The sequence below is a fragment of the Ahaetulla prasina genome, chromosome 4 (genome assembly GCF_028640845.1).
Source record: "Ahaetulla prasina isolate Xishuangbanna chromosome 4, ASM2864084v1, whole genome shotgun sequence".
Classification (NCBI taxonomy): domain Eukaryota; kingdom Metazoa; phylum Chordata; class Lepidosauria; order Squamata; family Colubridae; genus Ahaetulla; species Ahaetulla prasina.
Window position 1 is genome coordinate 124,118,478 of NC_080542.1, and position 21,740 is coordinate 124,140,217.

The 21,740-nt window shown below is 37.8% G+C and overlaps 1 protein-coding gene across 4 annotated transcripts in view; it reads left to right on the forward strand.

Annotated features, from left to right (window-relative positions):
• Positions 1–21,740, forward strand: part of CDK14 (cyclin dependent kinase 14) — a 263,918-nt gene that overhangs the window by 50,796 nt on the left and 191,382 nt on the right. Inside the window, exon 1 of one of the 4 annotated variants that reach the window (XM_058183804.1) lies at positions 9,487–9,575. The exons of the other annotated variants lie outside the window; for them this stretch is intronic. The gene's annotated coding sequence lies outside the window, so the exon portion shown is untranslated. Of the gene's footprint in view, positions 1–9,486; positions 9,576–21,740 lie in introns of those variants that run through there. 4 annotated transcript variants of the gene reach the window in all.

Sequence of the window (21,740 nt, forward strand, 5' to 3'; positions counted from 1 at the left end):
TTAGAGAAAAATATCCAATGTATAAATAATGTAGGACAAGATACAATTTGTTGATGTTTATCTAACAAATGACATACAGTGCCGTAATCTACACTTAGATTAAATTTGTAATATTCTGTTTGCAATATTCACCCATCCCTATACTTTTTATTTATTTGAAGAGAAGTTTCTGGCCTGTTTGGAAACAAAAGATAAAAAAATAGGAAATTGAATAGATTAACATGAATAGCCTGCTGGCCTTGAAAAATAAAGAATCATCTCATTTGAATGCTAGAAAAATACCATACAGTGAGTGTAAGCAGCACTGTATGCAAAATATTTCTTAGACTTTAAAAAATTCATATTAATCACAAAAATTGCATCCCTTTTTGCACATTTTGTTAAAAATCAAATTGGTATGCAAAACCACTAAGTTTAAGGACCCTATATTTTTCTTTTAAAAAGTTTAATAATGTGATTGCAGTGTCCCAATATGTTAGTTGTTAGATGGGAATGACTAGATTTAATATCTGTTTGAATTTATAGTTGCCAGAATATTAAATAATGCATCTTGAGAATCCAGTTTTAAATTAATCCTTAAAAGCAAAGCAAATTTATGTAACAGCCAAAGATGTCATTTGTAATCTGGTGGTGGCATTTCTAGTACTGTAAAGGCAAGAAAAGTTGTATTCTGATGGTAAACTGTATTGAGCTTTTTAGGTTTAGGAACAATAGTATATACAAACAAGTCATTATTCTGTTGAATAGATCAGAGCTTAGCTCCTTAGGATCCCTGCTTAACAGCCAATATATGACCATGGGCACTCACATTTCATTTGCCCTCTGTATTTCGAATTATGATTGTAAGATTACTTAATTGTTACCATTTATTTTTACAATTTTTAATATCACCCTCTTACTAGGTAAATCATTCTATCTATGTTGCATGTCAAAAGTGTACAGCACTTAAATTTGCCCAGCAGGCAAATTTATCATCTGTCTCTCACTAAATATATGGCTTACATGGCTGATGTGTTGAATATGTAGCACACTTAATTAGGTGGAGTTGTGAATTTATGATTTGATGTGATGAGTGAGAAATATAGTTTTGTGACACGTTGGTAATTATTGATAAATGGGAATCTTAGGGTTTTGGAACCTTTTCTCAATATAATATTAGTTGATTTAAATCTGAGCCAATGCAAGTCAGGATTTCCAAACTGTCAAAATCTGTTCTCTTTTGTCAATTTTCATGGGTTCTAGTGATCATAACTTAGCTTGAATTGAAAATGTTAATTTAATGAATGTTATTTTGTGTCTGTAAATAGTTAAGTTTAGCTCTTTTTTGGAGATGAGATACTCAAAGGGCTATACTAGTTCACATGATGTAGTCTTGTGTTATGGTGATTCCCTTTTGAACTTCTGAAGAAATTTCACATCAATTTTTATGTGACAAGACTCATTGGTTTAGGTAGCGATGTATTGTGGAATAACTTATGGTTTGAATTATATAAAATTAGCAAGATAATCATAAAAATAGACATATGTTTCAGTTGACAGCAAATAACAATACAAAGTTGGAAGAGCATCTATGTTTATCAGATATAGGTGATCCAGTTTCTTCAGCTTCTTTTTAAAGGTGGAATTTGCTTTCTATTCCTGTTTTCTGTATTCTGGCTTTGTATGCAATTTTTCTTAGTTACCTTTAATACAGCAGTCCCCAACCTTTCCAGTTTTGAGAATTGGTGGCAGCAGCGGTGGCGGCTTTTGGGAAAGGAATCGTTCCATGCAAGAAGGAGTCAAGACAAAGAGTGTCTCTCCCTTAAAAAATATGGCAAGACGTGAATACAGAAATACGTTGCGGCTTGGTCATCACAGAAGTTAACAAAAATCGCACTAGTTTTGGAGTTCCTGGACATCTGGTGAAAAATGGACTATAGGACTCAGGACTGTTGTCTGAGCAACCAGGGCCAGCAGCTGTAAAACTGCTGGAAGGAAAGGTGAAAAATTGAAATAAAGAATAACTGAGCATCTAGAACAGCACAAAACTATCAGAATAAGGTTGCCTGTGGTGAAGCTTGTTCCAAAGAAATAACTAGCACAAGCATTAAAAGATACCAATATTGCAATATCAGATATAAGCACCAGCTCACTTCAAGAAAATACCAGCTAATATGCAGCATAGATGTGGCAGCGTCTGGAAACCTAAAGTCTAATATGGTTTCCAGGCCTGACAGGCGTCCCCTCTTGGAAAAGAAGCTATATCCTAGGAAAGAAAACAAAGAGTCGATAAAGAAGAGTGTCAGTGGTCCACACTTCCCTTCTACTCCCCCCCTCCCCTCTCCAAGAGGTTTCTTAGGTTTGTCAGGGAAAGTGTCGTGAAATTGTTTAATCAAATTGTCCGCATTTACTTTCCAACTTTTGACCCAAGTAGATTCAGATAATGGATATCCCTTCCAGTGGACTAAATATTGTAATTGACCTCTATATAGTCTAGAGTCAAGGATTTTCTTGATTTCATAGTGGGTTTCACCTTGGATTATCAAGGGTGGTGGGGGAGCGGCAGGTTGAGGTCTCAGACCAGACTGTCCAGCAGGTTTTAATAAGCTGGTATGGAATACCGGGTATATTTTCCCCAACATTCGAGGGAGCTTGAGTTGGACGGTAACGGGATTAATAATTTTTACAATGGGGAAAGGACCCAAAAATTTTGGACCGAATTTTCTGCTGGGTATCCTTAATCTTAGATATTTAGTAGACAAAAAGACTTTATCTCCAATGCGAAAAGGGGGTTGAAGGGAACGGTGTTTGTCAGCTTGGGCTTTGTAATTTCGAGCTGTCACAGCTAAGGCCTTTTTTGTGTTTTCCCAACCTTTCTTCAACGAATTCATGCAGTCCGTTAGGGAAACCGAAGTGGGGGGTTTCTCAGGTCCCAATCCAGTGACTCTCCCGATTCTCCAGGTTTTACTGTCCTCCAGTGAGGTTGAGAAGAGGGAGGGGGCTCTCCATTCCGCCCCGGGGAAATGTTTTCTCCCGACTGGCAGCTTACCCATGAATCAGAGTCCTTGGGCCGTGCTCCAAGCTGACAAGCAGGCTCTACCACTTCGGGGCTTCGAGTCCCCTTCTCCGATGGGAAATAGGTGACTTCAATTAAATCGTCAGATTCATGTTCCGGTGCTCCTCCTACGCTTTCAACTTGCTGCTCTTCCATCTTCACTGGGTCTTTGCACCGCTGTGGAGGTTGCGGAGACTGGGGCCCAGCACCCCTCTAACGGGCCCCCTCTGAGAGGAGGAGAGGGTACCGTTAGCAAAAGAAAGTTAAGAGTTTTGGAAGAATGTCAAGGTTCCAGAAATACCTCTTCTGCGTAAAAGAAATTCAGAGACATTTCTTTTCCAGAGTTCTTTACTAGCATGAGGAGACTGGCACACGATGAGTGCAATTCCAAAACTGAAGTTCCGGATTCTTTTCCCCAGTTATACAAACCCCAAGAGTCCCACCCCCCTGACCCCTTTGATGGTCACATGGTCCCACGTTCTCCCAGTCCATTCGAATATCTTCTTGCCACTCTTCCTGCAGATGTGAACCCCATCCGACCTTGACCGTCTGAAGAATGTTACCATACCCCTCAGCCCCCCTTCTTCCCCTCAGGGGAAAAATGTGGCAGCGTCTGGAAACCTAAAGTTTAATATGATTTCCAGGCCTGACAAGCAGGACAGTTAAAGAAAGACACACATTGAGGCTAATTCTGGCTGCACAAGCCCAAGCCTTAAGAACTGCTAGAATTTTTCAAGTATTTTCAAGTAGATGCTGTTGGGCTGCATACAAAGCTAGAATTGAGAAGCCACCATAGACAGTAAGTACCATCTCTGTAAAGAAGTTGAAGAAACAGTGGACCACTTGGTTAGCTGCTGCAAGAAGATTGCACAGACTAAACACAAGCAACAATATGACAAAGTAGCAACAATAGTACCTTGAAAGATCTGCAACAAACATCATTTCCCTCTAAGCAAGAACTGATGGGACCATAAAATAGAGAAAGTCATAGAAAATAAAGAAAGCTAAATTGCTCTGGGACTTTAGAATTCAAACACAGAGGCACCTGTCATATAACACCCCAACTTAACAATTGTTGATAAGAAAGACAAAAAAATCTGCATGATGGATATGGCAGTGCTTGGAGACAACAATTGAAGAAGCTAACAAAATTCAAAGAGTTTGTCAAGATTGAACCACTTTGCTGCTTTCAAACCTTTCAAACACTTTCCAACTTGCCAGTGAACTGGATGAGTGAAGGGAAAAACAGAATGCTGAGAATGTGTGTGTGTGGGCTGTGAGAGCCTGGCAATCATCAGGGTCACCACTTCAGGTGCTTGAGAAGCAGATGGACTGTTCCTATAACAAAATTGGACAATATGATCACTCGGGTGGGAAGGAAGAGAAGCCACTGTTTAACTAAGGAAGCAATTGCATGGGAAAACCATAGCTGGTTTTGATTTTACAGTACTAAAATGGTGTATACAGTAAAGTTTTACTTTTAGGAATTCAAAACTCTGAAGAGTGTTTCTTTTTTTGGGTTCATTAGTTGGATAGTTGACAAACTTAGAAATAGAAATAGAGCATCTGTGGCAAAAGATAGCAAAGATAGTCCCAATGCTAATAGGAACCTTGAGTGCAGTGCCAAAATAACAGGAACACCCTTGAATACCATCAGCATTGTCCAAATGGCCACCAGTCAATTACAAAAGGTAGCTTTTCTTGTAATAGCTTACACCCTGCAATGATATTGTAACACCAATCTAGATCTGCCTATCCCAGGTCTTTGGGAAGGACTTGATAGGTGGACAAAAATGCCAAATCCAGTCTGAACATCTGACTTACTGTGCAATGAACCATAATAACTGAATATTTAAAACAACACAAAAACAACAAAATAAGTTGAAGCTTGTTTCAAAGAAACAGTAATTGTAAGCATTAAAAGATGCCAATACTGTTATATCAAATATAAGCTCACTATCCGAAACAAACCAACTAACCTATAGCACAGCTAAAGTTATAACTGATGAGACTAAGACAAAAAAGTCTGGATAGTAAATGTGGCAGTACCTGAAGATAGCAGAATACAAGAAAAAGACAAAAGAGACAGCAGAATTAAAGAGAAAGACAGGCACCTGTCACATAACACGCCAATTTAACAATTGTCGATAAGAAAGACAAAAAAATCTGCATAGTGGATGTGGCAGTACCTGGAGACAACACAAGAGTTGAAAAAGAATTGTAGAAGATAACAAAATACAAAGATCTGCAAATAGAAATATAATGACTGTCAAAGTAAGTAAAGGTGATACCAAATGTATTAGACACTTGGTGCAATCTCCCAAAAATTGAGGAGATTAACACCATTGGTATTGACAAATTCACCATCAATCAGTTGCAAAAGACAGTTTTACTTGAACAGCTTCATTCTGATACAGTATCTGGAACACTATCAAATATCAACATCTGCCTATTCCAGGTCCTTGGAAGCACTTAATAGACAGACAAAAATGCCAGATTCACTCTGAACATCTGGATGTGTGACAAACGATAATAATAACAATGGCCCAGTGAAGGAGATTCTAAGCTAGCCTTCCTTGCACAGTTTGCATTTAATATTTTACTATTACATTTGATTTGTATGCTAAAGTGAAAGAGAAATGATTGAAGGGATTGTGTGAATCAGTACATTCTATTTTTAATTTCTTAGGCACTTGCTTTTGAGGTGCAGAAGGTACTGACCTACTTTGTAGGGTTGTTAGTATTGCTTAGTTTATATATATAAATGACTTTAAATATAAAATTACAATTAGTTTGCATACAAACTAATGCCTTAAATGAATTATATTCACCATTAAATCAAATGACATTTTGCAGTGAAAATGGTTATCCTGTGAAAATGCTCTATTTATCAGAAGAATAATCCTAACCTTGGAACTAGAAGTTTTTGCAGTGATGCATCAAAAGTTTTGATCTGTTTGATCAATTTTAAAAAGGTTAGGCAGTGGCTGGTGTTTAAACTAAAACTTTGATGTTTGTTTTAGGAAAAAAGTGAAATTGAGAAATGTCACTAATGAATTCAGCCTATATTGGAGGCTTATGGTATAAATCCTTTTTTATTATGTCAAGTTTCTATTCATTTGTATTTAGCTTTTATCCTTTCAACAGCTAAAATGGTGAAGTTGGAGGGCTTTAGATTTAGATTCTGTATGAAACCAGCAGAAACCTAGATACAGCTTGAAAAAAGAAAGATCAGCAACATGAAATTTGAATGTAGCAAATATATTTATACATTTAAAGATGGGAATTCTATAGTATAAACCAATGATTGTCAACTTTTTCTTCACTATGAATCCCCTTTAAATATCTTTTGCGGACACAGACCATGGCCACTGACCCCCAGACTTAACTCAAGATTTAAATCATAACATTTCTTATGTCAGGGTTCAAAATAACACCCCCAATGAAAGAAGACTCCGAGCCTTGAAGTTCCTCAAAGTTCCATTTTATTAGAGATGTCATATTGGTACATCTGGTAAAGCCCAAATCTGAAAGCTTCCAGGTTTCCCCACCTAAAAGAAAGTTCAAGTCCCTGCCCAGCACCCACATGTCCATCACATAGTTCAATCAAAGCACCATGCCAAGTGGAGATGCCTCCCAGACCCACCCCTCCAGGTGAGGGCAAGATGTCCTTGACTCTCTGAGAAAGGAATGTTGTTATGAATACATATCACCCATGCTCCATACAATCCCTCCTCCCAGTTTCTCACAACAGTAAATGTGGCAGCTTGAAGACCCAGTGCAAAAGATGCTTATGTTCATGGATCCTCTGTAACATTGAGACCACCCAGGGCTTTGTGGACCACAGGTTGAGAACCACTATAAACTATTATCTTTTTTATGACAATATTTTTTTAAAAAACAATGATTTTAACTATGCAAGCAATGTGTACATTCATTTGTGGAGTGATTTGCTAGTTGCCAAAAAAGAGCCAGAGTATATGTAAAATAAGTTTCTGTGGGTTGGGACATATATAAAGTATAGTATGTACAAAATGAAGAACGTACTTTTATCCACACATAAAATATGTTTTTAAGGCTTAGAATTAATTTGTCTTATAAAATACCTGTGTTTGCTATTGCTTCTTTATTGTTTATGATCCTTGCTGGACCAGCCCATTTATGTGACTTCACATGGCTGCTTGCAATAGCTGGTTTTTTCAATTTCTTCTCAAGCAAACTGTGAACAGTACAAGTATCCAACACTGTTTCAAAGAATGCCATGAATAAATTAACAGTAGCTAGGATAACAATTTCATGTGTTTATTGTTTTTACTAAGCCAAAATGATTACAAAACGTGGTCATTTGCCTGAAGAACAATGGTTCTGTAAGATGGCTACTGATACTGTATATGAGTGCTTCTCATTTGTCTTCAAACTTTCCAGACTGTTGCTTTCACAAACTGTTGCTTCCAGAAGTTCTGCAAATTCCCAAATTTGCATTAAACCTTCCCAAACAGTAGCAGTATTGTTAGACGTTATAATATAGATATGGCATTTGTACAATGAGGGTTTGTAATCCTAGGTAAGACTCCCTAGCCATTTTATTAAGAAATTCAGTGGATTGAGATTCTAGTCGATATGTTAGGCCAACCATATGGATGGTCATGTGATTTAGAGGTTTTACATATTTTGTGGTAACTTCAAATCAAGTCCAAGACGTATTCAGGATTCTTGATTTCTTTCATTGTTTGGATTTATAATTTCTATCCATTGATCAGTTTCCAGTTCTAGCAAGGCCCCTTAGCAATATTGTCAACTAATTTACCCCAGTGCATTGTCCCAAAAGTGTTTTTTCAAGAGCTTTCTTGTTTTTATTTGAAGATGTTTCGTTTCTTGTCCAAGAAGCTTCTTCAGCTGTGACTGGATCATGGGGAATGGAAGAATTTATATTTCTTGAAGACAACTGGTCATTAGAGAGTTATTAAGAATACATCATCTTCATCTATCTCCAATCTACAACAGTTCCAAGAAGGCTCCACACCCATTTGCACTGCTCAGATTATTTTGAGGACACAGATAAACCTCTAAGTAGCCACAATGACTCTCTAAAAGAATGCAAACGACCAGCTGTCTGCAAGGAGTATAAATCTTTCCATTCCCCACCATTCAGTCAGAACTGAAGAAGCTTCTTCAATGAGAAATGAAATGTCTTCAAAGAAAAACAAGAATGTCCAGTTGCCTCTTGAAAAAGCACCTTAGTGACAACCATGACCTGGATGATTGAAAATCTCCATAGGCACCCCAGTGCATTCTTTTTTAGACCAAACCACACCAAGAGAATTATATTGAAATGCACTAAAATTGTTCTTGCCAGATTAGAAGTCTAGTATTTCAAGTAAAAATGTGTGTTTGGGTACACTTAATCAATATACCCATAGTTTACTAAGTGAATTATTTTCAATGCACTTGACTTTGAGCAGTTTTGCTTTTTGGATCTTATTAATATTTTTAGAATCTTTGCTATTTGACCAAAAGCAGTGCTGCTTAGAAATCTATGACAAATAAAAGAGAAATGTATGTGCATCTAAACTACCAATAATAGAATGAATTAAATGCATCATAAAAGGAAATTAAATTCAAGGATAATTAATATGGTATTCATTCCTGGTGACAATTTGAAACCACAGAAAACATATGTCTTACTTTTAGGAAATTGCTACTATATATAATAAAATTTGTACTTGTCCCAAATTTTAAATAATAGTCCTCTTAGGACTTACATTTATTATATGATCACTTGTGTGGCTCCTTCCAGCTCATGGGGGGGGGGACTTTAAACATTTTCTTTATTTACTGGTTTTGTGCCAGATGATAATTTTCTGTTTTTTAAAAATAATTGTATGGTAAAATGCCACGCTTTTCCTTTGCTCTGTGACTTACAGGCTTCCATTCTGTTTGATACAAGGAAAACAGTCAAATTGACTATAATTAGTTATAATCTTAATTTATTGCTCTAGCATCTTATAAGAGTCATGATAGTATGTACTTCATTTGCAGCTTATTCTTCCATTAAAAGATTTCTGTGGAGTCAATTAAATATTCTTAAGCCAAAAATATTCACAGAGCTTTACCCCATCAACAGCATATGTATTGGCTGCAGTGCTGCTGCAGAGCCTGAATAGAATGTCTTCCTGGGAACTCCACAGGCAAGTCCATCACAATTTATGTGAAAAAGGACAACCCAAAACCTTCCTTCCTATATCCGTGAGCTGGGAATGAAATTTAGACAGATGCATTTCTTTCCCTGATGATTGTTGACACCTTCTACATTGCAGTTCTGGTGAGAATATACTGTCTTCAGGGATTTCTTTGTTTTTCTGCTTATAATTTCCCCCTCTCTTAGTTGTAGTTCAGCCGTACCATTTCAGCTTGCTAGTGCAGAAAGATGTGAATTCAGTTGCTATGAATGAGTCTGGCCTGATTGCAATCAGAAATGTTCTTAGAGGAATGTTAAGGAGTTACAGATGAATCTAACAAGAACCATTCTACCACCAAAACGGTAAGACTGTATGCTTGTTTATAAAGCAGGATAAATTGAATTTGAGTTATCTTAGCAAAACCGATCCCTGGCTATCATTTGCTGTATAAGTGCTATTTTATTCTGTGTACATGCCTGGTTTTCTTTCTGTTTTCTTTTATATTCTTAAAATCAAGTGAGATGAACATTGTAGCTGGTTCAAAATGACCCAAGAGATTATATTCTGTTTTGAGATTCCTTGGGGATTAAAGGAAGAAATCTCTCTTTTTTTGTGAAAATGATAGGAATGTTTAAAGAACTGGGCATCTTGGTACTATCTTTCTTCCAGAATCTGTTTTATTGGAGTGGAGAAAGGTACTAGAGATAATTTTGTTCATACATGCTTGGTTGAGTGTCCTCTGGGACAAATGGATGAAAGATGTGACCAATCACTTTTTCATCACTGCAAACAAGTCTGTGTCATGCTGGATCTAGATGGAATAAATAGCTTCAGTAAATTAGAGGCTTTCCTTAATGTGAATTTCAGTACTACACTGAAATGAGCCCTGAAGGAAATGCCAAATGATGTGAGGTCAGCAGAAATGTTTGGTTTGTTATCTGTGCGTAAGCTTTATATTGATGTTCTAAAATATTTGAAATGGATGCATGGAAATAAAGCAGCATATTAGATATTAGTGGAATATTTAAGGAATATTAAATATTTTGAATGTCAAGTCACATATGTTTAAAATTCAGATTAAATCTCATTATTTGGAACATGTATTATATAAATTGCATATTGTTTATGAATAGAATGGCAACTGGATTGTAGCAAAAAGAAGTCACAGAATTAACTTTAATTAAATGTTACCTGTTATCTAGATATCTGTAATTGTTTCCATTGAGCTCATAAGAGCAGCTCTGCTAGCACTTAGATGTATTAAGAAACATCTATCAATATTTTCATTTTTTTCTTTGAAAGTTCAAATTTAGAATGTTAAGTATGGAAAAAGTTTGAATCTGAGGGATTTGTGAAGTCAGTGGATAATACTTCCAGTAGAAATAGCATGACAAATTTATATGTAAGTTTAATTATGTAATAATATATTGTCTGTTTCAAATGGCAGATAATAAATTGTTCCTTTCTTTATCCTAAGCACATTATGTGACAAATCCTATTGAAACTAGAGTCTCCCATGGTATATCAATTCTCACCATATGCATATACATAAGCATAACAGCTATGCTTACAGAAAAGCAGTTAGGTCCTTATGACATTTTTGTGTGTGTGTGTATCTGTGTGTGTGTCTGTGTCTATCTGACTGACTGACTATTCTATCTGTTTGTTTGTCTGCCTGTCTGCTTGCCTGCCTACCTACCTCCTACCTACTTAACTACTTAGTTATCAAATTTATATAGCTTCCATATAGGTGATTCTGTGCAGCATGCAATAAAAACAACAATTAAAATTGCTCATATTTTCTTAAATGAGAATGATAAAAGCAGCCTTTTCTCCTAGCTGACCAAAATTTTATAATGTCATTGAAACAAAAATTAGTTTTCTATATGGAAAATTAATCACATTAATTTGTAGTGGAATAATTACTTTTCCTAGGTATAGTTTCTAAGTGATATTTTATTGTTTTATGAAATAAGATGTCAATATGACATAAGAGTTATTTGCATTACTTTTTAAATTTAATGATAGAATGTAAATGATGATGACTATTTCCTTGTGCTTAATTAAACTTACATGAACTTCTAATTATCTGTAGGCTGTATGATTGTACAGTTATTTTATTAATATTAATATCTAGGAAAACCCCCACCAAAATTGTGTTGCGTAAACATTACATTCCTGTTACTAATTATGAATTATTGAAACTTATACATGATTTATAAATTAGATTGCTAAAGTGTGTCTTTAAATGGTATTGACTTTGAAGACAATTTGTAAAGTTTATTTAGTCCAAAATGCAAAAATCTTGATGCTAATAGGGCCCAAAAGTCTAAATATTCAGCGGCACTCAACTTCCATTACATGGTCTGCCACAATATTTTCTAAAGTATTACTAAATATTGATGTTAGCATAGTCACAGAAGTTTAGGAGATGTAGAAGTTTAAAAGCAATTTTAATGATTGATTAATCATTATATTTATAATAACTGAAAGGCTGAACTAAGATTTGTGTCTATGTATCTGTTGTTGAGTATGTTTGGTAAACTTAGAATAACTTTAATGTCACGTTGAATGTACACTAATCGGCATACATTAAAATAAAATTACATTGCATTCCAGCTCTCAAAGTTTCTCCATCTCTCATATAAACATGACAAGATAAATAAATATAAAATTATGCATGTACCATATATATTATATGACATGGAGAAACAACACAGTCTAGTTTGGATGTACATGGCGAGAGAAACAAAACTTGCAAGTTTACCAGATGGATAGCATAGAAACAAGCTGTTACAGAATCTGGAAGTCCTGCTAGAAATTCTTTGAAACTTCCTCCCAGAGGGGAGCAACAGAAACAGACTGTGAAGTGGATGTGTGGGGTCTCTAACAATGTTTTCGGCTTTAAACACAAAGTGTTTAAAGTATCCTGAATTATAGGAAATGAACTTCCTATAATCTTCTCTGCTGTCCTTACCACTCTCTGAGTGGACTTTCTATTTGAGGCACTGCTGCCAACAAACCAAATAGTGATGCAGTTTTGTTAAAATCTTCTCAATTGTGCCTCTGTAAAAAGTGACCAGAATAGAAGAAGAAAGATGTGCTCTTCTCATCTGACACAGGAAATACAGACGTTGGTTTGCATGCTTCACTAAGGATGACTTCTGGCAAGACCAATAATGGTTATGAAAGACAGAGCCTTCTATTTGCTGACACCAGAGTTGTGGTAGTCCCCTCTATTTAATATTTATATGACTTCTTCAGTTAAAAACCTGTTAAAAAGACCTTGAAATTTTATTCTGCTTTTTGAATTGTATTCGCTCTAAATATTTCCTGGTTGTATGCTATAGCACAGAAGTCTCCAATCCCCAGGCCAGAACTCAGTACCGGGCCATAACCCATTCAGAAGTGGGCCACAGAAGTGGCGTGCGAGCATATGTGCTGCTTTATATGTGACTAGCAATCAAGTATGAGCAGTTAGAGCGCATGCTGGTCGCTTACACAAGTGGAGCTGTGTGCGTGCCTATCATTCATATTGAACCATCCCCTCCCCTCCCATTGGTTTTTCCCTATGAAATAAACAGATCAATATCGTTCTAGGAGGTTTAATAAGTTCTGAGTCACTTTAATATAGCATTTCCTATCATTTTTGGTTTATTGCTGTTGTTTGATGTTTTATTTTTTCTCATACTAACAATCATGTGAAAAAGAAAGAAAATTAGAAGATTCCATAAGATCAACAATCCTTAAAACAGTCTATACATATAGCCTATATAACTTGCTGTATAATTAAAATTATTTTTAAATTTTAACAAAAGAATGGTAGCTCTTGACTTTCTATGACAGATATCCAAATTGCAATTTCAGCTTTGGCCTCAAAGCTGCTCATATATGGATAAGTTAGGTATGTCAAAAATTACTTTTAAAAGAAGAAAAGACTTCAATAAAATATAGCACTACAGTGAAAAAGAAAGTTCACCCTCTTTGAGTTCTGTGGTTTTACATATCAGGACATGACAAAAATCATCTGCTCCTTAGCAGTTTTCTAATATTCTAATATTCTAGAATCAAAATGTGAAGCCATCTGTTTGACAGCTGAAGCTTGGCCAACATTGGGGCGTACAACAGGATAATTGTCAGAAGCACACCAGCAAATCTGCAACAGAATGGCTAAAAAGGAAAACAATGAAGGCCTCTGGTGGCACAACAGGCTAATGCAGCCTGTTATTAACATCAACTGGTTGCAATATTGCAGGTTCAAGTCCCACCAGGCCCAAGGTTGACTCAGCCTTCCATCCTTTATAAGGTAGGTAAAATGAGGACCCAGATTGTTGGGGGGCAATAAGTTGACTTTGTATATAGTATACAAATGGATGAAGACTATTGCCTGACATAGTGTAAGCCGCCCTGAGTCTTTGGAGAAGGGCGGGATATAAATGCAAATAAAATAAATAAATAAATAAAATAAAATAAAATAAAATAAAATGTTATAGTAGGGCCTCAAGAAAGTTGTGCATAAACAAATGCCCATAAACCTCAATGAATTGAAGCAATGTTATAAAGAAGAATGGGTCAAAATTCCTCCACAAGGATGTGAGAAACTGATAAAGTTCATACAGAAGACAATTACTTCAAGTTAGTGCTGGTAAAGATGGCTCTACAAGCTATTGAATCATGAAATGTACAGTATAATCTCTGGTCACGAATGATTCTGACCATGACCAAATCGGGTTCCAGCCAAAAAATTTTACATTTTCTTTTCGTGGCTGATTTCCCCTTCTGCGCCATTTTTTTAAGCACCAAATTTCCAAAATTAGATTCAGGTTACAACCAAATTGGTTTGTGACCAAAGTTAGGGAACGAATTATGGTCATGACCAGAGGTTCTACTGTACTTAATTTTTCACACATGGCTTCTCCATTTTGGATTTCTTTTTATTAAAAAAATGATGACATGGTTTAATACAGCGGTCACCAACCGGTGGTCCGTGGACCACTGGTAGTCCATGAGAAAATGTTGGTGATCTGGGTGGAGGAGCTGCTTTGGGATAAGCAGTGGCCAGTCCTGTGACTAGAGCTCTGGAAGATGGGACTGGCCAGGCAGCTCATGGTGGGGCTGTAAATCTTCGCTGTTGAGGGAGGTTCGGGCAATTTGTAACTTTGCAGCAGAACCCTCGCTGGCTGAAATGAGGTAATGGTGCAAGGGAGGAGGAATGGAGGTGCAGGCAGGCCAAAGCAATGGGTGGCAGGAACCTTGGGCTTCCCCCTGCTTTTAGTTTGCTGTCAGCTGAACCCACCAGTGGCTGTCCCCGCCCCTTCCCCTCCCTTTCCAGTCACTCCTCACCTGGCAAGGGAAGGGGAGGGGGGATGGAAATTTGCTCCATATTACAGAGCAAGAGCTGGATCTCGCGGCTGTTTCTTCCGCCCTTGTTGGTGCTCCTGCACCTTGGTCTCTCAGGGAGACGCTTGACTGCCTCTGAGCCCCAAGACACTGGCTGGCTCATGAGAAAGAGTGGGAGAGGGAGAGAAAGATCCAGCAAGACATGAAGCTTCGCTCCCATTCTGGAATATGGAGTGAATCTCCATTCCCCCCTCCCCTTCCCTTGCCAGGCGAGGAGTGACTGGGAACGGAGTGTGAGGGGCCGGGACAGACACTGTTGGGTTCAGGTGACAGGAAGCTAAAGCAGGGGGAAGAAACAGCCTGGGGTTTCTGCCACCCGTTGCTTCGGCCCGCCTGCACCACCATTCCCCCCTTGCACCATTACCTCATTCCAGCCAGCAAGGGCTGCGCTCCAAAGCTACAAGTTTCTTCCATTCCTTGTTGGTGCTCCTGCACCTCAGTCTCTCAAGGGAATGCTTGACTTCCTCTCAGCCCCAAAACATGAGAAAGAGTGGGAGAGAGAGAGAGAAAGGGGGGGGAGAGAAAGAGAGAATGAGAGAGAAAGAATGGGAGAGAGAGAGAGAAAGAGGGGAGAAAGAGAGAGAAGAGAAAGAAAGGGGAGAGAAAGAGAAATGACAGAATGAGGGGAGAGAGAGAGAAAGGGGAGAGAGGAGAAAGAGGAAGAGAGAGAGAAGAGAAGGGGAAAGAAAGACAGAGGAGAGAATAAGTGGGGAGAGAGAAGAGAGGGGAGGGGTAGAGGGGGAGAAAGAGAGGGTAAGAGAAAGAAAGAAAGGGGAGAGAGAAAGATGACAGAATGAGTGGGAGAGAGAGAAAGAGAGGGTAGAGAGAGAAAGAGTAAAGGGGAGAGAGAAAGAGATGACAGAATGAGTGGGGGAGAGAGGGAGAAAGGGGAGAGAGAAAGAAAGAGAGAAAGGGGAGAAAGAAAGAGAGAAAGAGAGAGAAGAGAAGGGAGAGAGAGAAGGGGAGAGAGAGAAAGAGGAGAGAGAGAGAGAGAAAGAGAGAAAGGGGAGAGATGACAGAATGAGTGGGAGAGAGAAAGAGGGGAGAAAGAGGTAGAAAGAGAGGAGAGAGAGAAAGAGAGAAAGGAGAGAGAGAGAGAAAGGGGAAGAAAAGGGGAGAAAGAAAAGGGGAGAGAGAGGAGGAGAGAGAGAAAGAAAGAAAGGGGAGAGAAAGAGAAATGACAGAATGAGTGGGAGAGAGAGAGAAAGGGGAGAGGGGAGAAAGAGAGAGAGAAGAGAGAGAGAAAGAGAAGGGGAAAGAAAGAGAGATGACAGAATGAGTGGGAGAGAGAAAGAGGGGAGGGGAGAGAAAGGGGAGAGAGAGAGGAGAAAGAGAAAGAGAGAAAGGAGAGAGAAAGATGACAGAATGAGTGGGAGAGAGAAAGAGAGGAGAGAGAGAGAGAGCAAAGGGGGAGAGAGAAAGAGATGACAGAATGAGTGGGAGAGAGGAGAAAGGGGAGAGAAAGAAAGAGAAAGGGGAGAGAAATGACAGAATGAGTGGGAGAAAGAGAAGGGAGAGAAAGAGGGGAGAAAGAGGGAGAGAGAGAGAGAGAAAGAAAGAGAAAGGGGAGATGACAGAATGAGTGGGAGAGAGAAAGAGGGGAGAAAGAGGTAGAAAGAGAGGAGAGAGAGAGAGAGAGAAAGGAGGAGAGAGAGAGAAAGGGGAAGAAAAGGGGAGAAAGAAAGGGGAGAGAGAGGAGGAGAAAGAGGAAGAGAGAGAAAGGGGAGAGAAAGAGATGACAGAATGAGTGGGAGAGAGAAAGGGAGGGAGAGAGAAGAGGGGAGAAAGAGAGAAAGAAAGGGGGAGAGATGACAGAATGAGTGGAAGAGAGAGAAAGAGAGGGGAGGGGAGAAAGAGAGAGAAAGAGAAAGGGTGGAGAGAGAGAGAGAAGGGGGAGAGGGGGAGAAAGAGGGGGAAAGAAAAAGAGAGAAAGGGGGGAGAGAGAAAGAGAGATGACAGAATGAGTGGGGGAGAGAGAAAGAGGAGGGGGAGAGAGAATGAGACAATGAGTGGGAGAGAGAGGGGAGGGAGGGAGAAAGAGAGAGGAGGGACAGTGCCTGAAGGACCCCATCCCATCACTGGGAGTCCAGGTGCTTCAGCAAGTGATGCACTGGATTAGTATTCATGGTCCCTGGGATTTAAAATTATGGATTTGGTGGTCCTGAGGTCCAAAAGGTTGGGGAACCCTGGTCTAATATGCCATGTGTTGTTGTTTATCTGAAGCTGTATTTACCTACTTTTAAGAACTGCAAAGGACCAGATGATTTTTACTATGTCCTGATACGTAAAACCACAGAACTCAAAGAGGGTGATCTCAAGAGGATAAAAGTAATTTTTGACATACGTAACTTACCCATATATGAGCAGCTTTGGGGACAAAACTGAAATTTGAATTTGGATATCTGTCATAGAAAGTCAACAGCTACCATTCTTTTGTAACAATTAAAAAATGATTTTAATCATACAGCAGGTTATATGGTTATGTATAGATTGTTTTAAGGATTATTGATTTTATGGAATCTTCTAATTTAATTTTCTTTCTTTTTCACATGATTGTCAGTATGAGAAAAAATAAAACATCAAACAACAGTAATAAACCAAAAATGATATGAAATGCTATATTAAAGTGAACTCAGAACTTATTAAACCTCCTAGAGTGATATTGAGCTGTCTGTTTATTTCATTGGGAAAGGGTTACTATAAAGGCTGAGATTGAACACATTTGAACTAAAAAAGTTATAATATAAATCTGTTTCTAACCCAATATTTTAATCGCCATGCCACACAAGATGGGCCGTGTTAGCTCAGGCTGTTAAGAAGCCTGTTATTAGAACACAGTAGCCTGCAATTACTGCAGGTTCAAGCCCGGCCCAAGGTTGACTCAGCCTTCCATCCTTTATAAGGTAGGTAAAATGAGGACCCAGATTGTTGGGGGGGCAATAAGTTGACTTTGTAAAAAATATACAAATAGAATGAGACTATTGCCTTATACACTGTAAGCCGCCCTGAGTCTTCGGAGAAGGGCGGGATATAAATGTAAACAAAACAAAAAAAATGAAGCCTAAGAAAATAGCCTATACTCAGAAAGAGCAATCTCTTGTTCTAGTTGCATTAGTAAAAAATTAGGTCTTGAATCACAAACAATTTTTTGTTTATATCAGGGCTGCACATTCAACCCATATGGTACTGTGATTAAAATTAATATTTGAAATATCACAGAGTAGAAACAAATAATATTTTGGAGGAATCAAAATATATTCAAATGTTTTTTGTAGCAACATTATTCCGGTTGTCATGGGTTATATTAGATACAAATAAGATCTATCTCATCTGGCTATAATGTTTTCCAAAATATGATGTAATTTGAAGCAAGCCACAGTGTTCAGGACCTTTTCCCCATTTCAATTTTGGATCATCTTTCAAAATTGGTTCTGAGAAATGAAGTCTCTTGAGGCAAGGCTAAACTTATTAATATTATTTATTTTAGAAAATAGGAAACAGACTTGCTTAATGTACTGGAAATAACTTGGGAAGGGTGTGCCCTCACATATTATGAGAAAGCTAGATAATATAAAGTTAATGAAATCTCAACTTTTAACATAAGGCTCTTGAAATTATTCTGTTATAAAACTAGTACTTTCATCCTTGACCTTTGGAAATAAATTTCCTTTACAGAAACATGGTCAACAAAAAGTATTTCTATTTTGTGTGTAAGTGTGTATAGGCTTTTAGCCAGTGGTTCCATCTGTGTCTATGAGGATGGAATGTTCATTCATGCAGCTGAAATTCAGCTAAAAATTGTGTTGGAAAGCAGATTGTACAGTTTGCTCCTTGTGTGTTCTCTACAATGAGAATGTAATGCTTTTTAGACCTCCTGCAGATCAGAAAATGGATAGTGCACAGAAAGTTTTCCCTCCTTGTGCTTTAGTATAAATGCTCATATTACTCACTGCCTGTGTTTGACTAAAGTATAGCAACAGTGACTCAGGTAATGTCAGTAGATTCCAAGACTTCCAGATGCCTCCTTTAAAAAGCTCTTTTTGTGGAAGGCCAGTTGGCAGAACAAGTCTTGGATGATGTGGCTTACAATATATTAACTCCTTTGTTAACCATGTGGATAATTTCGCCTAGTGTTTTTGAATTCAACTAGGTCACCAAAATGAAACAGAAACTTAACAAAAAGTCAAACAATCAAAATTACATGACAAATTATTCTTCTGTTGCTTACCCGGCTTCTGTAGTTACCGGATCAATTTCATTTGTTAAAATGAAAATTTATGTATTTGCTGTTGCTAATGCTTCTTACAATTGTTCGATGGAATTTTAACATTGCATTACTTTTAAATGATGTTTAGGTTATGCATTCAGTCATGTCCAACTCTTGGTGATTCTATGGCCCAGGTGTAATTGCCAATTTTTGCAGAACTTTTGGAATTCCTAACTAATTTAGGAATTCCACAAAATGATAATGTATCGCTTTATTTATAAATTTTTTGATAGAATAATAAATATTACAATTTATACAGTGTACTTCTAGCAGAATAAATTTTATTCATGATTAGTTTTTGAAGACATGCCAAAAGAAATTTAAAAGTATTTCTATTTGACAAAGAATACCAAAACATTTCCAACCCATGTTTTAAGTACAAATTTTGCAAATATATGTTAGTGGTGAGGATTTCCATCAATAATTAATCAGTGCAGTCCAGTTGGATTTGCATTAATGTCAGGACAATTAATCTATTGAAGATTCTAATACTCTGACTATACATACTACAGGTACGACAGTTCACTTAGTGACCATTTGAAGTTATGACATAACACACACGCACACACAAAGTACTTATGACATAGAACCAAAGTTACGAATATTGCAGCACCATGACAGTTGTTCACACTTATGAACAACCACAGAGGCACTGCTACATTCACCCTGCCTATTTCTCCCCCACCCAGGTTTCCACAGGAATTGGGTCTGTGGAGACTCACTTACCTTGCAATGAGCTAGTGATGGTGGAATTCAAATTTTTTTACTACCAGTTCTGTGGGCATGGCTTGGTGGGCATGGTGTGGCTTGGTGGGTGTGGCTTGGTGAGTGTGGCAGGAGAAGGATACTGCAAAATCTCCATTCCTCCCCACTCCTGGAGGAAGGATATTGCAAAATCTCCATACCCACTCCACTCTGGGACCAGCCAGAGGTAGAATTTGCCAGTTCTCTGAACTACTCACAATTTCTGCTACTGGTTCTCCAGAACTTGTCAGAACCTGCTGAATAGCATCTCTGGCTAGTGAACTGTTGGTCCCTTTTCTGCTTTGGTGCATTCATGGACAACAGTAATATAAAGTAATGTGAGATCAATAGCATGAGATTTTGCGCTACTGATCTCGTGTGATCTCACACTATAATACTGTAGGCCTCTGTTCTCAGCAAACCAAGGTATACACGAGATCCATTTTGTAGAAGGTTTTGCAGAAGAAGTGTTCCCTCCATTTGCAAAGCGTTTTGCTGTGGATCTGGTACAGGCCTCTGTTCATAGAGATCAGAGGTCTAAAGTACTGAAGTGCGAGATCACGTGAGATCATCTTGTGTGATTTCACACTACAGTGTTTTAAGTTTCTGTTCTCAGTGAACCAAGGCAGGAACAAGATCCGGCTGAAGAGTGTTTGCAAGCTGGGGAGACTTGTGTGAGATCACTGTTTCAAGTAGTTTAATTGTAAGAAAGATGCACAACAAGCCATCAATACAAATATATATCTATATATGACAGGAACTGGAAATGCTTCCAGAAGCTTCCAGTCTTGGCATAAAAAGCATTTGCAAGATGACTTGAAGCAATGCAATAAGTTGCCCCAAACTCTTGTCCACTTGCAAATATTTTTTGTGCTGAAACTGCAAGCAGGCAAAGAAACCTGGCAGAGAACCAGGCTGGAGAGGAAGCAGTTTCTAGATCTTCACAAGGAAGTTACCCTGCCCCAGGGAAGGGAGCAATTGGGGGAGCAATTGTGGGTACCCCAGGGAAGGGACCATGAGATATCTCACTGGGTTGGGGAAGTTCTTGGGTGGCCTGAAGCAGGTAGCCTGTTCCATCACCAGGCGCTCCGTGGCTTTCCCCAGCCCAAGATACCTCTTGTGCACTTAACAACCTGCACCTTTGATTGGCAAATGCATGGGTGAAAGCAGGGAGTGATCATGTTCATCTGACATGATTCACCCAAAAAATTCTTGGGTTATGAATTGGCAGGCTCCATTACATTCATAACTCATGGATTACCAGTATATGGCATAAAAATATTAATATATTTGCTATTACATGTAAAATTATTATTTATTTTCCACCCACCCACCCATTCATCCATGTAAGAATGTATGGTTTGGAATAGTTTTTCATTTTTGTTTTATGAGGAGCCCTATGTGGAAAGATCGTATCAGTATTTCTTTCAGAATATTTTCTGACTAGACCACTCCATTCCTGTTCAGTATTAAAAATGATGCTCTCAGAAAATCTTCTAAGTACTATAAATTGAGTAAAGTGACAAAATCATTTTTTAAAAATTGTAAGGAATGGAATGATAGCAAGTAACTTTAGAAAGTCTCCTGTTTATACAGGAAAGCTTATTAAAAAATACCTCACGATGGGGTTGGAGGTTTTAAAATTAAAAATGATCTGCAGCTCATTGTAGTTTTGTATGATATATTCACAAATACTTGCTCCCCACTGAAACATGGTTCAATTCTATTTATGTCCACATAAACAGTTAGCAACTACAATTAGATGAATGATTTAAAGTGTTTTATTGACTTCGGAATATTGGACTGAGTATCTAATTTTGTGAATAATAATACATGGATTTTTTTCACACTTATAATGTGATATGTGCTACAATTAGAAGTCAGAAGTTTTCAGATAATAGTATTTTATTAGCTTTTAATTGTAGAAAACTAAAGGGTTAATCTTGATGTTTCCTAAGCTTGTGGTTTCATTTAATATAATGAAACATTGGGGAGAAGAAAAGTATATAAATTTGCGTATAAAAGTCAAAATGGTTTATTAGACCTGTGGTTACCGGTTTTCCAATGTTTACTTTTCTGAAAGCCATTTTTTAATTCTAAGTAATCTTGCTGTCAT